Source organism: Phascolarctos cinereus, unplaced genomic scaffold (assembly GCF_003287225.1).
Source record: "Phascolarctos cinereus isolate Bilbo 61053 unplaced genomic scaffold, phaCin_HiC Scaffold_9;HRSCAF=440, whole genome shotgun sequence".
NCBI lineage: Eukaryota > Metazoa > Chordata > Mammalia > Diprotodontia > Phascolarctidae > Phascolarctos > Phascolarctos cinereus.
Genome location: NW_027556402.1, coordinates 161,438,556 through 161,454,091, shown reverse-complemented (window position 1 = coordinate 161,454,091; position 15,536 = coordinate 161,438,556).

Below are 15,536 nucleotides of genomic sequence, written 5' to 3'. Positions count from 1 at the left end.
TACTAGTAATTTGGTTTTCTTCTTTCTTTTTTTAATTAAATTAACCAAAGGTTTATCTATTTTATTGGTTTTTTCATAAAACCAGCTCTTAGTTTTATTTATTAGTTCAATAGTTTTCTTAATTTCAATTTTATTAATTTTTCCTTTGGTTTTCAATATTTCTAATTTGGTGTTTAGTTGAGGATTTTTAATTTGTTCTTTTTCTAGTTTTTTTAGTTGTATGCCCAATTCATTAATCTCCTCTTTTTCTATTTTATTTATGTAAGCATTTAGAGATATAAAACTTCCCCTAAGAACTGCTTTTGCTGCATCCCATAGTTTTGGTATGTTGTCTCATTATTGTCATTCTCTTGAATGAAATTATTGATTGTTTCTATGATTTGTTGTTTGACCCAATCATTTTTTAGGATTAGATTATTTAGTTTCCAATTATTTTTTAGTCTATCTTTCCATGGCCCTTTATTACATATAATTTTTATTGTCATGATCTGAAAAGGATGCATTTAATATTTCTGCCTTTCTGCATTGGATTGTGAGGTTTTTATGCCCTAGTACATGGTCAATTTTTGTGTATGTGCCATGTACTCTGAGAAAAAAGTATATTCCTTTCTATCCCCATTCAGTTTTCTCCAGAGGTCTATCATACCTAACTTTTCTAATGTTCTATTCACCTCCTTAACTTCTTTCTTGTTTATTTTGTGTTAGACTTATCTAGTGCAGAGAGGGGAGGTTCAGGTCCCCTACTAGTATAGTTTTGCTGTCTATTTCTTCCTGTAACTCCCTGAACTTCTCCTCTAAGAATTTGGATGCTATACCATTTGGTGCATATATATTTAGTAATGATATTACTTCATTGTCTATGGTGCCTTTTAGCAGGATGTAGTTTCCTTCCTTATCTCTTTTGATTAGATCTATTTTTGCTTTTGCTTTGTCTGAGATCAGGATTGCTACCCCTGCTTTTTTTACTTCAGCTGACGCATAATATATTCTGCTCCAGCCTTTTACCTTTACCCTGTATGTGTCACTCTTTTTCAAATGTGTTTCCTGTAAACAACATATTGTAGGATTATGGTTTTTAATCCATTCTGCAATCCATTTCTGTTTTATGGGAGAGTTCATCCCATTCACATTCACAGTTATGATTACTATCTGTGTCTTTTTCTCCATCCTTTTCCCCCTATTTATGCTTTTCTTTCTCCTTTTTCCTTTCCCCTTCACTAGTGTTTTGCTTTTGACCACCCCTCCTTCAGTCCCTCCCCCTTTTATTATCCCTTTCCCTTTTCTTCCCCTTTATCTTACTGCTGCTCTTCCCTCCCTTCTTTCCCCCCTCCCTTTTCTTTCCCCTTTTCCCTCCTACTGCCTATAGGGCAAGTTAGATTTCTATACCTAACTGATTATGTTATGCCCTTCTTGAGCCAAATCTGATGAGAGTAAGGTTCAAACAATGCTCCCCCCCTTCTTTCCCTCTGCTGTAATAGGATTTTGTGTCTTTTCCTGTAATGTAATTTACCCTTGTCTGCCTCCTCCTTTCTCAGTACATTTTCTAAGATCAGATTGATCCACTTATTTGGATCCATTTAACCCACTTGATTAGATTTTTTTTTATCATTACATCAAAGTCAACTAATATCCACCCTCTTTATGTATACTCCTTTAACAAGGTGTAATAACAATACAGTTCTCAAGGGTTGCAAGTCTCATATTCCCTTGTAGGGGTTTAAACAGCCCCCCCCATTAACAACATATTGTATCTTTCTGTCCCATTTACCTTTTTAAGTCCTTCTTGAGTCCTGTACTTGAAGATCAAATTTTTTGTTGAGCTCTGGTCTTTTTATCAGGAAAGTTTGGAAGTCTCCTATTTCATTGAATATCCACTCCTCCCTTGAAAAATGATGCTCATTTTTGCTGGAATTGATGCTCTTGCCTTACAGGAATATCATGTTCCATGCCCTGGTCTTTTAATGTAGAAGCTGCAAGGTCCTGTGTAATCCTGACTGTGGTTCCATGATATTTAAATTGTTTCTTTCTGGCTGCTTGCAGCACCTTCTCTTTCATCTGGTAATTTTGGAATTTTGCTATTATATTCCTTGGTGTTGTCAATTTGGGATCTCTTTCAGGTGGTGATCGTGGATTCTTTCTATGGTTATTTTCCCTTCTGGTTCTAGGACTTCTGGGCAGTTTTCCTTTATGATTTCCTGAAAGATACTGTCCAGGCTCTTTTTTTCATCATGATTTTCAGGTAGTCCAATAATTTTTAAATTGTCTCTCCTGAGTCGATTTTCCAGGTCGGTTGTTTTACTAATGAGGTATTTTACATTTTCATCTGTTTTTTCATTTTTTTGTTCCTGTTTGACTGATTCTTGCTCCCTCATAGAGACATTAGGTTCCATCTGTCCAATTCTAGTTTTTCACAGATTGTTTTTTCTTGTTAGTTTTTGTACTTCCTTCTTCAGTTGGCCAATTGTGTTTTTTAGGGACTTGTTTTCTTCAGTGTACTCTTCCATTAGTTTTTGTCCTTCCTTCTTCAATTGGCCAATTGTGTTTTTTAGGGACTTGTCTTCTTCAGTGTACCTTTTTTTTCCAATTGGCCGATTGTGTTTTTGAAGAATTCTTCTACCTCTCTCATTTGACTATTAAAATCCTTCTTGAGCTCTTCTAAGAAGCCTTTCTGGTGTTCAGACCAGTTCACATTCCCTTTTTTGTTGCAGATGTGGGTTTGTTGACAATGTTGTCCTCTTCAGAATTTCTGTTTTGATCTTCATTCTTCTCATAATATGAATCTATGGTACGTTTCTTTTTACTCATGGTGTTTCTTTATTCCCTGGCCTGACCCAAGCTTCTTGCATTGGAAGCCTAGGTCTTGGTCATTGGCTTTGTGTACTGGGGCCTCTTATGTTGGTAATGGGAGGCTGTAGGTTTCTGGTAGCTTACTTCGTGTTGGGCTGGAATCATCACGGCTGAAACTTTCAGGCCATTCTAGGTTGCCTGCTTTTCCTTTCCTTTAGCTTTCTTCAGCTCCTTTTAGATGGGTGCTGCAGGGTGTTTATCTGCCTGGGGCCCCCTGCAGTGTTGTCTCCCTAGTTTCTGCTAATGCACTGGGAGAGTCCTTTGTGGTAGAGTGCTGAGGCACCTGGTGGTTTTCTGAGCTGGTTTCCACCGGTTCCCCCCAGCCCTCACTGAGGCACTGGGAGGTCCAGGTGTTGGTGTTTGCCTGCTTTACCACCTGGGCTTCAGGATTTCTTCACAATTGGAGGCTTCAAGGCTCCTACAGCTCACCTGGTGTTGGGTTGGAATCAGCAAGGCTGGTACTTTAGGAAGCCTTTAGGTTGTTTTCTTCACCTCCTTTCAGATGAATGCCTCAGGGTACTTATCCACCTGGGGCCCCTTATAGTTCTGCCTCCCTTATTTTTGCTGAGGCACTGGGAGACCTGTTTGCTGGGCTGCTGCACTGCTGTTCCCCGTCTTTCTTCCAGTTCAGCTGTTCCAGGGTTTTTTTTCTGGGGTGAAATTATCTGGGTTTTCATAGGTTGGTAGGGGAGAGTGAGAGTGACTACCTTTTCACTCTGCCATCTTGACTCCCAGAAGCGGAAGTCTGGATTCTCTTTTCATAACATCTCTCACATATACTTCTTCCTCTCTTCTGTCTTCTGTGATAAGCCTTACCCAAGTAATAGACTTCTTGAAAGCTAGAATAGACATAAGTTAATGACTTCATGAAACAGAAAGAAATATTAGAACAAAATCAAAAGACTGAATATTTTTTTTTCAATGTAACCTGTCTGATTCTTTTTAATTGACCTAGAAAACAGGTCAAAGAGTCATAATTTAAGAATACCTGGAACTCCTGGAAACCATAATTCAGAAAAAAAAATAGACACTATATTTCAACGAATCATATGCCAAAACTTCCTTGATCTATTCAAAATAAATAAGTGAAGATAGAATTAATTTATCACCTCCTGAAAGAAACTCCTGAAAGAAAATGTCCTAGGAATATCATAACTGAAATTCAAATCTACCAAATATAAGAAAAATGCTACAAGTATCCATAAAGAATCAGTTTATATAAAAAGAAGCCATATCCATGATCAAAATGACCTGGAAACTTCTAAAAAAAAAAGAAATATGAAGCATAATATTCCAAATACCAAAACATAGGGGTTTATAATTTTAAAAATTTATAATTGTATTTGTATGTATAATTTGTATAATATACAAATTTATGATTTACAAAAACAATTTACTTTCAAAAGCTAAATACATTCCTACTTGGAGGCAGAGGTAGATCTTTAATGGAATAGAGGACTTTCAAGCAAGTCCAGGAACTTTAAAATTAAAACAAAATAATAAAAAGAAATCTAGAAAGGTAACTGATCAATTGGAAGGGGTTATTCAAAGATATGACAGAAACATTCTAATGGGGAAGCGAACAAAAAATTGTCTCTTCAGAACATTCCTGTCTTTCAAAGAGCACTTGAGGATGGTAAATTAAAAAGAAAATAAAACAGAGGATGTGAGGATGGGTTCCTTCTATTCTGAGGGCTTAAAGAGGCAAACAAGAAGGAAAGGTTAAAAAAAAGGAAGAATACAGTAGTGTAGAAAGAAGAGGACAGGACTTGTTATTTCTCATAATACAGCATGAATTTCTAACAAAATTGCCCCTTCTCCCCAACAATTCAATCTAGGATAATTCTTTTTTTTCTCTAAAAGAGGAAAGCTACACCTCCTTTCACACATCTTATTATTAACCTCTGGTATACTGAAGTCATTTGCTGGTCACCTAGGAATATAAAAAGATGCATCACATGAAGTCTTCAGAGGTGGGAGAGGTCTCAGAACCTTGTGAGTCAACACCTGCTGCCCTGCTCCACCACATGGTAGAGGATGGGGGAGGGCTGGGTCCATCCTAGCTAAATGTTAGAAAAACCTAGTTAAGTGTTTTTCCTGTGCTATGGCTAAATAAACTTCCTTTTTTAAAACTGTTGAATAACATAGGAGTGACTTGTTTGGTTGAAATATTGAACCTGAACAAACATGGGGTCATTCTGACTCATATCAGCTGCTAATAGGATATGTGAGAAGAATATACAAAGATGAAGAAAGGAGGAAGGAGTATGGGAAACATGCAATTAGATGAAATGAATAAAGGAGGTCTGAACAATTAGACACAAATAGTTTCACACAGAAACACATCAAACAGAACAGGGAACAAGTGGGTATGGAGGAAGGCTGCTAAGAAGGAGGATAATACTGGGGGGAAAATAGTGCCAAGAGGAACAAATATCCTGATCCTGAAGTAGGGGGATTAAAATAAGAAAAGAGAAGAAAAGAACTGAAATCTTAAGGGGTGTCCATCAATTAGGAAATGGTTAAATAAACTGTAGCATATGAACATGTGAATAATGGTGTGCCCTGTGACGAAAGATGAATTCATAGAATCCTATTAACTGATTCAGAGTAAAATGAGCAGAACTAGGAAAAGTACTGATACAAGGACAACAACATTGCAAAGAAGAAAAAAAAAAAGAAACTTTAAAAGACTTAAGAATTTTGATCAAGGTAAAGACTGACCATGTCTCCCAATGATTTAAAATGAAGCATATTATACTCTTCCTGATGGAGAGGTAATGGATTTAAGGTGGAGAAAAGGTAATATTTTTTGATGTGGCCACTGTCTGATTTTGTTCTGCTTGATTATACTTATTTGATACAAGTTGTTAGTTTTTTTAACCCTTCTCTCCCTAGGGAGGGGAAGAGGGGACAGGACAAATAAAAGTGATTGTTATAATAGAAATAAAAAGAGGGCCATTGAAATTTATAAATGTACATTAAAGGCCGCAAAGAAACAGACAAATGGAAGTGTTTTGAAAGTTAACATATGTGTACACTTTCTTTTAAAAGTATGTCATATATAATATAGATTAATGGTTTCATATGCAATCTTCTTTTTGCATTCTTTCTGTATATGGGAATGCTCTTTTTCTGGTGTTCAATTTCAGAATAAAGATATTTTTTTAAATTAAAAAAAACAAGGACAAGCTATTTTTAGGGTAACAACTCTTCAAAGTGTTTTTTTAATCCAGATCAGAGAAGTAATTTTTCCATGTATTTATTAATACACAGGAATTTCATCATGTCCCAAGGATCTATGCCAAAGAATACCCATTACTTCCAAAACATAAATTTCCAGACATGCTAGTCTTTAAATTACCTGATATAGCATGACTTTTTATTGGTCAGCAGTCTTTTATTTTCCATTGAAACAAAATTTCTTTAGGACTTTATTTATTTTTAAATTAATTAATTTATTTTTAGTTTTCAACATTCACTTTCACAAGATTTTGAGTTCCAAATTTCTCCCCCATCTCATCCCTCTCCTCACCCCAAAATGGCCTGCATTTGGCATACCCCTTCCCCTAATCTGTCCTCCCTTCTATCTCTTGCCCCTTCTCTTCCCCTCCCACTTCAATTTTCCTGTAGGGCAGGATAGATTTCTATACCCCATTTCCTGTATATCTTATTTCTTAGTTGCAGGTTCAAATTTTCTCCTTTCCTTCCTCCCAACCCACCCTATGACTTTATTTCTAAGATGGAGGTACTGACTAAGAGCTCAAAGATCATAGCATTTTTTCTTCACATCATCATTTCCAAGTCTGTGACTTAGTGGCCTTGGGATTGTAGAATTTGATTGACAACCAAGGTTCTAGCCTATATATCAACAAATATAGGGCAAATAGATGTTGTTCCTAGTGACTGCATAAATAGGTGCCAGAAATCACATCTGCTGACTGGCTCCACTGAGCCTTTTGCTCTGACCTGTGTCTGGTCAGCACATTTAACAGTGTCTTTGAAGTACACTGACTGGGGACCTTATTAGCAGTAGTAAGACAATGTCTCAAAATGTCGTGTTTTAAAAAATCACCAGCTCTTGAATAAACAACCAAATATTAGTCTCAAAGATTTATTTATGTCAGAATCTCTGACAATGCTCCATGTGAAGGATCTTCTGTAGCCCACTCCAAAATTCTATTGCTGACCACCCTCTAGATTTACTGTTCTACCAGTTCTTTGTTTTCTTCTCTCTCTCCTTATGACTGTGTGAAAAATGATTTTCAGAGGTCTGCGCCCAGCCAGACCCTTCTCTGAAGTTCTTGGTAAGAACATTATAGATAATAAGATTGTGCTGAGTCTTATCCCGGTCAAGCTCCAGCCTGAATTGATTTAATCTACTCAGGGTTGGGTGGAAACACATTCTTCTGCCTAGATAGCCCAAGACTGGGAGTGGTCTGGTATGGTGGGGAAGGGGGGAATCTGATAGAACAGGCATTTCCTCTGTCCAAAAGTAGAATGACAGTGGGATAGTATCAGCCCCTGTTGAAAAGGTATTGTACCAGGATTAGGTGACCTAAGTCATGTCCTGGAGAATGTAACCCTCCTCCCAATGTGTTGACCAATCAGAGTTGATTGGCACCCTTGGGAACACCTACTTTTTGAAGGGCATATAACTCTGTACCCTCAAATCCCAAATCAAGCCAGTTCTGCACTGTAACTCCCATGTAATGCATGTCACCAACTTGTGAAAGAAATTAAAACATGGACACATAACCCAATCTGTTTTGGGGTCAACAACTGCTGTTTACCGGCTCCTCCTATTGGATTTTGTAACTTGGATTAGATACTCCTTTCCTTGGTTGCTCTAAAAGGAGTTCAAAGGAAAAGAGAAAAGATGCCAGCATCTGCTCAATATTTATGTAAGATAATTTAGTAATAGCAATGTTTTCATATCGTGGTTCTGACTAGAAGGTGTTTCTGTATAAGAGTGTTTTCCTTCTTTTTGGTCTAAGCCTCTAAAACTACAAGTGTAAATTATATTTGTTTAAAATTCAGTTCCATTTAACCAACATTTATTGAATGTTTGCTAATAATTGTTGTTAACTAAATGCTAAACTCAGTTGTTTCTACCTGCTCAAAAACAGAACAGTTCTCAATGTCTTCCAAAGTTCAAGGCCTGAGACAAAGGCACAGTGATCTGTCCTAGTTAAGGCTAGCTGCCTAAGAATACAATATGGGGGAGGGGGGAAGAAAACAATAGCTCTTTAGGAGTGATGATGGATAAATGATCAGGAATATATATCTAGGGCTGGAGAGGGTAACTGTGTTAATAATCAAATCAAAACTATTTTTTCATCAATCTAGTCAATCCTTCAGAAGACAGGTATTAAGATATCTAGCCCAACCTCCTTTCCAACCCATGTATGTGGGGGATTTTTTTTTATCAACATAGTCCACTTAAAATTAGTCAAAATGTGTGTTTTTGAGAAGCTAATAGGATAAAAACAAGGAGAACATGAGTATTTTACCTTTTGCAAGGACATAAATGTTAAGTGGGTTATAACTACCTTTCTTCATTTCCGTTAAACTGACAACAAAGCAAAAATGTCTAGCTTTCATTTGTAAGCACTTTTATAAAATGCATGTTAGCTTTTTTTATTACCTCTTTCTTTTACTTCAACCATTCTATTTCTCTTTAAATCACTAAAATGCATTTCCCAGCATTAATGAAGCTATACTTAATTGCTTTTGAATCTTTTTTTTCAGTAACAATTTTGGTTCAATATGCCTCTAAATTGTTCTGAAATGTCTGAAAAGTAGAATATGGTATAAGATGAAGGGGGCAATTCTGGAAAAGGAGCTGTCACTAATTAAACTGTACTATGGAATACTATTTCTTTATTGGAAGTGGACAATGGGGAAAATAGTGATAGAGGAGGGAGAAAGGTACATATTCTATTCTACTAGAATTTAAGGTTCTTTGTACCATGACATGTATGCTTTCATTTTTTTTAATAGCAACAGTTGAGTGACCTGCAAGAAGTAGATGTGTGTGTAATTATTTTTTTTTATTCTAAGTGTTAATGTACCCTCTTAAATGTCTGAATTACTGTCAACACTGAGACTAAAAGAACTTATTATAGCAAATACTTTCATAGCCATACCTCCTTTTGGAAAAGGAATCTAATATGTACATACATATACACATATATGTATATATGTATATATGTATATACATGTCTGTGTATGTGTATTATATATATGCATATATGTGTATATGTATATACACATATATGCATATATATGTATATACAGAGAGATATTGTACCAGGATTAAGTGACCTAAGTCATGTCCTCAAGAATATAACCCACCTCCCAGTGTATTGAACATTCAGAGATGATTGGCAGCCTTGGGAACACCTACTCTTCAAAGGGCATATAACTCTGATACATATGATAAATTCTTTTTCTAAAAGAGTATGTGACTGTGAAAATATTATATACATGTACATATATGTATGTACATATGGGTAAACTTATACATACAATATAGATTCGTCTTCTTCCACAAGAGGATATGACTATGAAAATATTTGATACAAGTTCTTTTTTTTCCCTCAGTGTTGACATTACTCCCAAGGAATAATTCAGATATTTAGTGATACTTTAACACGTTGAAAATTTTAGAAAATGGTAGTAGTCTTATTTAACATCACCAAGAAGTAATCAAGATACTGGGACCACATATAGAAGGATAACTGAATTTATTTTATTTTTATTTTCCTGAGTTCTTTGCAGAGTCAATTCAATTAGATTGTCTACTATATGCAAAGCACTGTGCTAGGTAGTAGGGGTACAAAACAGTCCCTGCCCTCCAAGAACTTGAGTTCTTTTGGGGAAGGTGGATGCACTATGCGCATAGATGAAAAACCGTAAAGTGTATGCAGAGTACAAGTAAGCAGTGTTCTATAGTAGATGGAGAGCCAGCTACAAAACCGAAAGATTAGGTTCAAGCCAAGTCTCTGGCACTTTCTGATTATTCCCCTACTCACCTCACTTAAACTCTTAGTGCCCTAGGCAATTCTCTAAGATTATATGTGAGGTCAACAGGTCAACAAACATTTTTTATGCAATTCCTACTATCAGGCTTCCTGCTAAGTTCTGAGGATACAAATATGAACAAATAAACAAATGAGAAATAGAAAACAACTAAAATAGAGATGAAAAGACAGGGTGGCAGAAGTACCCAGGGAAAGTCTTTGTGTTCAAATTGGAAGAATGAAGGATGACAGTCTGAGTCCTTCCTCAAAAGGGATTTTCTGGGAGAAATTAATGATAGAAGGGAGGAACAGGAGCACAGTGACAAGGCAGCTGAAGCATAGTATAGGTGGGCTTAAATCTTCCTCAGAAGATTCTTGGAGCAACTGAACAATTTGGGAAGGGAGCATGCATCACATAGAAGGCACTGATCTGCTTTGACAGAGGGAGTTTCCTTACCTGAGAATTCCCTTATAACTATGAAGTCACCTATATCTGTGCTGAGTAAGTAAATATAAAGAGTTTAGCCAAGATGGGGGAAGCAATATAGACTAGTTCCTCACCTACCACCCAGTGAACAACTATATGACAAAAGCTTAGAAAAAGCATCAGACTATGTCTTAATCAGAGATTCCAAGGAAGAATCATGAAGAATCCAGCCCAAGTCACCAGATGGAGAAAGATGTCTGCAAAAATGGTGCTGGGGGAGGGGGCGCGGAAGATTAGCTAATCCCCAGGAAGGTATTGTATAGAGAGTTGTATACTGGGGAAAGCTTTGAACTCTCAGATCTATCATAATAGGGGTGACACTGTATAGGGAGCAGTAATAGAAGCCAATTCATAGCTCTGATGTTCTTACCCCAGAGATTGGTCACATATCCAGAAGGGCCTAAGAAATGGACTTGACCCTAAGGGTAGCAAGGGTCATGGGCTATACTCTAGGCAAATGGAAGAAATTAAAGTTAACAGTATCTGTGTGGCTTCAATGGTGGAAAAAGATCTTAGTTCTAGCACCCAGTCTGTCTTAGTTCTGTGGATGAATAATCAGGGCGAGTAGCTCAGATTCAGAGTCAGCAGTTCTATTGCATTGAATCTGCGGAGCTTTCTAGCTAACCAGATAACTGGGGCCAGCAGCAGTCTACTGGAGGTGCAAATAGAAGCCAACCCACAAGAATATTGACCCAGATCCAAAACTGAATGAGGAGCTTGCAAATCCCAGACCAGGAGGGCAATGATCAGCTCTCAGCCTAGACCATACAGCTTTGGGAACACTGAAAAATTGCAGGTAACTGGTTTGAGAAACCCTTGAGATCCTGGAAGAACACAAGACTAGATTCCTGAAGAAAATAACAGGAAACAAAATAATTCAAAACAAGACCAAACAAGCACCCAACATCCTCTGCAGAAAGGGACACAGCCTGGTACTAGCGCAAAGTCAAAACTCAGGAAATAAGACTGGAAAAAATGACTAAACAATCACAGCAAGTATAATCTCACCAGAAACTGAACCCATCCTCTCCAAAGTTAACAACAATCTCGTAATCTCCAAATCCAATGGCTTTTTCTATATTCTCCTCCTTTTTAACCTCTCTGCAGACTTTGACACAATCATCCTCTTCTTAATACTTTCTTCTTTGTAGGTTTTTGAGACTTAATTTTCTCTTGGTTTCACTTCATAGCTATCTTACTCCTCCTCATTCTCTTTTCCAAAGTTTCACCCAGATTATGCTTACTAACTGTGGGTGTCCCACAGGATTTGGCCCTGGACCCTCTTCTCATTTCTTTCTGCACTATTTCACTTAACCACTATTTATCCAGCCCTAACATTTCTGCTTATCCCCAGTCTCTCATCTTCAACAGCCTATTGACATTTCAAAGTAAAAGTTCAGTAGACATCTTAAACTCTACATATCTAAAAGTGAATTAATTATCTTTCCTCTTAAATCTTCTCCCCTTTCAAAATTTCCTATTACTGTTGAGAGTACCACTATCTTACCAGTCCCCCTAGGCTTACAACCTAGGTGTCATCCTTGACTCCTCAGTATCTCTTACTTCCAATATCCAATATGTTTCCATGATCTGTCACCTTTGTGACAACTTTTAAATATGCCACCTCTGATGTAGGCCCTCATCACTTCAAGCCTGGAGTATTGCAATAGCTTACTGGTCAGTTTGCCTAAGTCTCTGCTTACTCTAGGCCATTTTCCATGAAGCTGCCAAAGCAATTTTTCCGAAGTATAGATTTTACCTACTGAATTAACTCCAGTGTCTCCCCATCATATTCAGGATCAAATACAAAATTGTCCTTTTGGTATTTCAAAATCCCCTCATAAGTTAGCACCAAACAACACCCCCTGTCACAACCCCTCTCTCACACATATACCTTTCCATTCTTCTTATACTTTTTAACCTTGCCACCTACCAATATGCACACAGTGGTTATATGAATAAAACTACAAAAGGGTATTTACAGAAATAAAAACAGATCTAAATAATTGGAGAAATATTCATTGTACATGAGCAGGCTGAGCCAATGTCACAGAAATAATCATCAGCATAATTTCGTACTTGCTAATAGGTAAGTGAAAGAGATTAGGTATAAGATATACAGAAATGAATGACAACAAGAGCCTAGCATTGGGAAAAAAAACTAAACTAAAAATCACAGTTTGAGGGGTAAGAAGTCATTGTTCAACAAAAACCGGAAAAATTGCAAAGTAGTGATACAGAAACTATATACAGATGGACATCCACATTATATTCCAAGGTAAACTATAAATAGGTACTTTACTTAGATATAAAGAGTGACATCATAAACAAATTAGGAAAGAAAAAAATAATCTCCAAATATGTGGATTGGAGAAAAGTTTGTAACCAATCAATGGAAAGAGAGAAACACAGAAGAAAAATATGGACGTTTTTATTACATAAATTTTTTTAAAAATATTTTGCACAGACAAAACCAATGAAGCTAGAATTAGAAAAGAAGCAGGAAAGGGGGCATCTTTTGTAGCAATTTTCTCTGTTCTTATTTCTAACATATATGAAAAACTAATTCAGATAAGTAAGAATAAGAACCATTCCCAAATAATAGATGGTAAAGGATATGAATAGGCAACTAACTCTCAAAGGAAGAAATCCAAGCTATCTATACTTATATAAAAAAAACGTTGGTTCAAATAACTAATAATTAGATGAATGCAAATTAAAGCAATTCTGGTGTCCCATCCATCAAATTGGCAAATATGATTTAGAAAAAGGAAAAGAAAAATGGGGGTGGGGACTTCAGGAAAACAGGCATATTAATCCAGTGTTGGAGGAGCTGTGAATTATTCCAATCATGGCAAAAAGCATTTTAGAACTATATCCCAAAGTTACTAAACTATGCATACTTATTGGTCAATAGATCAGCAATATTGCTACTAGGTCTACATACCAAAGAGACAAAAGAAAAAGGAATTGGATCCCCACATACAAAAACATTTGTAATAGCTAATTTATGGAGGCAAAGAATTAGAAATCAAGATTGTTCATCAAATGAGGAATGGTTGAACAAATTATCACATATGAATACAATTGAATTCTATTGTGCTATCAGCACAACATGAGTAGAAATAAGATAACAATTCATATGACAAAATAATATAGAAACAACTTGGAAAACTTTTAGAAACCTAATTAATGCAATGAAAAACCAAATGTGTCAAGAAGACTAGAGATGAACCATGCCACTCACTATTTGATGCAGAATTGGTAAGCTTAAAATGCATAGAAAGAATTAAATTTGGGGCCACAGCCAATGTAGGAAATAGTTTTGCTAAACTATTGATATTAATGATGAGGATTTTATTTTTCAGGTTTCCTTTTTTTACTTATATTTACTGGAAGACATGAAAGGCACATATATAAATTCATGTAAAATAAATTCATTTTTAAAAATGAAATCATGAAGCGGTTCTTTCAAAACAAACTATGAAGATGTGTATAAATTGATGCAGTGGAAAGTAAGGAGAACCAGCTAAACAATCTATACATTAACAACATGTTAAAGACAAACAACTTTGAAAGATTTGAAAAACTTGATCAACATAATGACCAGCTATGATGCCAGAAGACCCATGATTAAACATGTTACCCACTATTTGACAGAAAGGTTATTGTCTCGATGTGTTTATTGAGATAATTTTTTTTTACTTCACCAATGAGGTGATTTGTATGATTAACAATATGTATTCATGAAAAGGATTTTTTCCATTATATTCTAATGAGATTTGGAGAGTTTTGTTGATTAAACAATTCAATTCAAAATAAAGTACAAAACACAATTTCATTTTGCCTATTCTATGTGGCACCCCAAAAAGCATTTGTCTTTGAGAAACTAGAACAGTTATTCATTTTTTTCAGTGCTATGTCAATTCATTATTATTCATATCAGGATTTCTATAATGAAGGAATATACTGATTTTTTTCATAATTTTTTGTGTATTTAAAAGGATATGTAATCGGGGCAGCTAGGTGGTGCAGTGGATAGAGTTCTGGCCTTGGAGTCAGTTCAAATCCAGTCTCAGACACATGACACTTACTAGCTGTGTGACCCTGGGCAAGTCACTTACCCATGATTGCCTCACAAAAAAAATGGATATATATTCTAAAGTTATATATTAGTATCCTAATTTCATAGCATGACCCTTTTTTTTAAATTTGGATTTATGGTTTCATTAATGTACAGAATTCTATTTCAAGTAAAGTCATTATCTCAGTATATTTCAATGATTCTTTTGGCACTTAGAATCTTAGAGAATTGTCTGTGAAAATGAGTGTTTAAATAACTTTCCCATAGCCAAGAAATCAGTATATAACAAGTGCAGGACTAGAAACCAAGACTTCCTCCCTGACATTAAGGCTAACAAAGTCATCAGTCACTTACTTTACCTGCTGATTTTTTAAGAAATCAATATGCTTTACAGTAATAATAAAACTGAGCAATACATACATCAAATGATGCCTACTCTCCTAATGCCTCAAAACTTGTCCTTTCTCTTCTGGTAGGAAAAAAAAAAAATCAAACCTTCAGTACCATTGAGCAGGAGGCATACTCATCTCTCTCTCTCTCATACACCCCCCCCCACCACATACACATACATACATGCTATAGGCTTACACACATTAATAATATTTTATAATAATAAATCAAATCAGATCTTGCTCTAAGTTTTATTTATGTTGTTTTTCCCCCTTTTTAATCCCTTTTATATTGCATAGTACCCTAACACTCACTGGGGATAAAGTACAGCCGCTATAAGATTAACGAAAAATATATAAACTTTAATGTGTTTCCATAAACTATTGAATTTTATGGTCACCTGTGTACATGTGGTATTACTTGTGAAATTGACTTTAATACATGAGTGTTTCTGTTTGTTGTAAGCCACATAAATAACAGCTGAAGCAAAGACTATTATTTTCAGGGGTGCAATCATGAGCAATTTGCAAATATACAGTCATTTTATTGAGTGGGAAATTCAGCATGATAATTTACAAACGCCTACACTCTTGCTTACTCAGATCTTCACAGTTTCATTTCTTTGAGGAATCTGGTATCATGTTTTACATGGATTTTATCCTCCTACAGGAAAAAATTTACATGCTAAAACCTAATGAACACC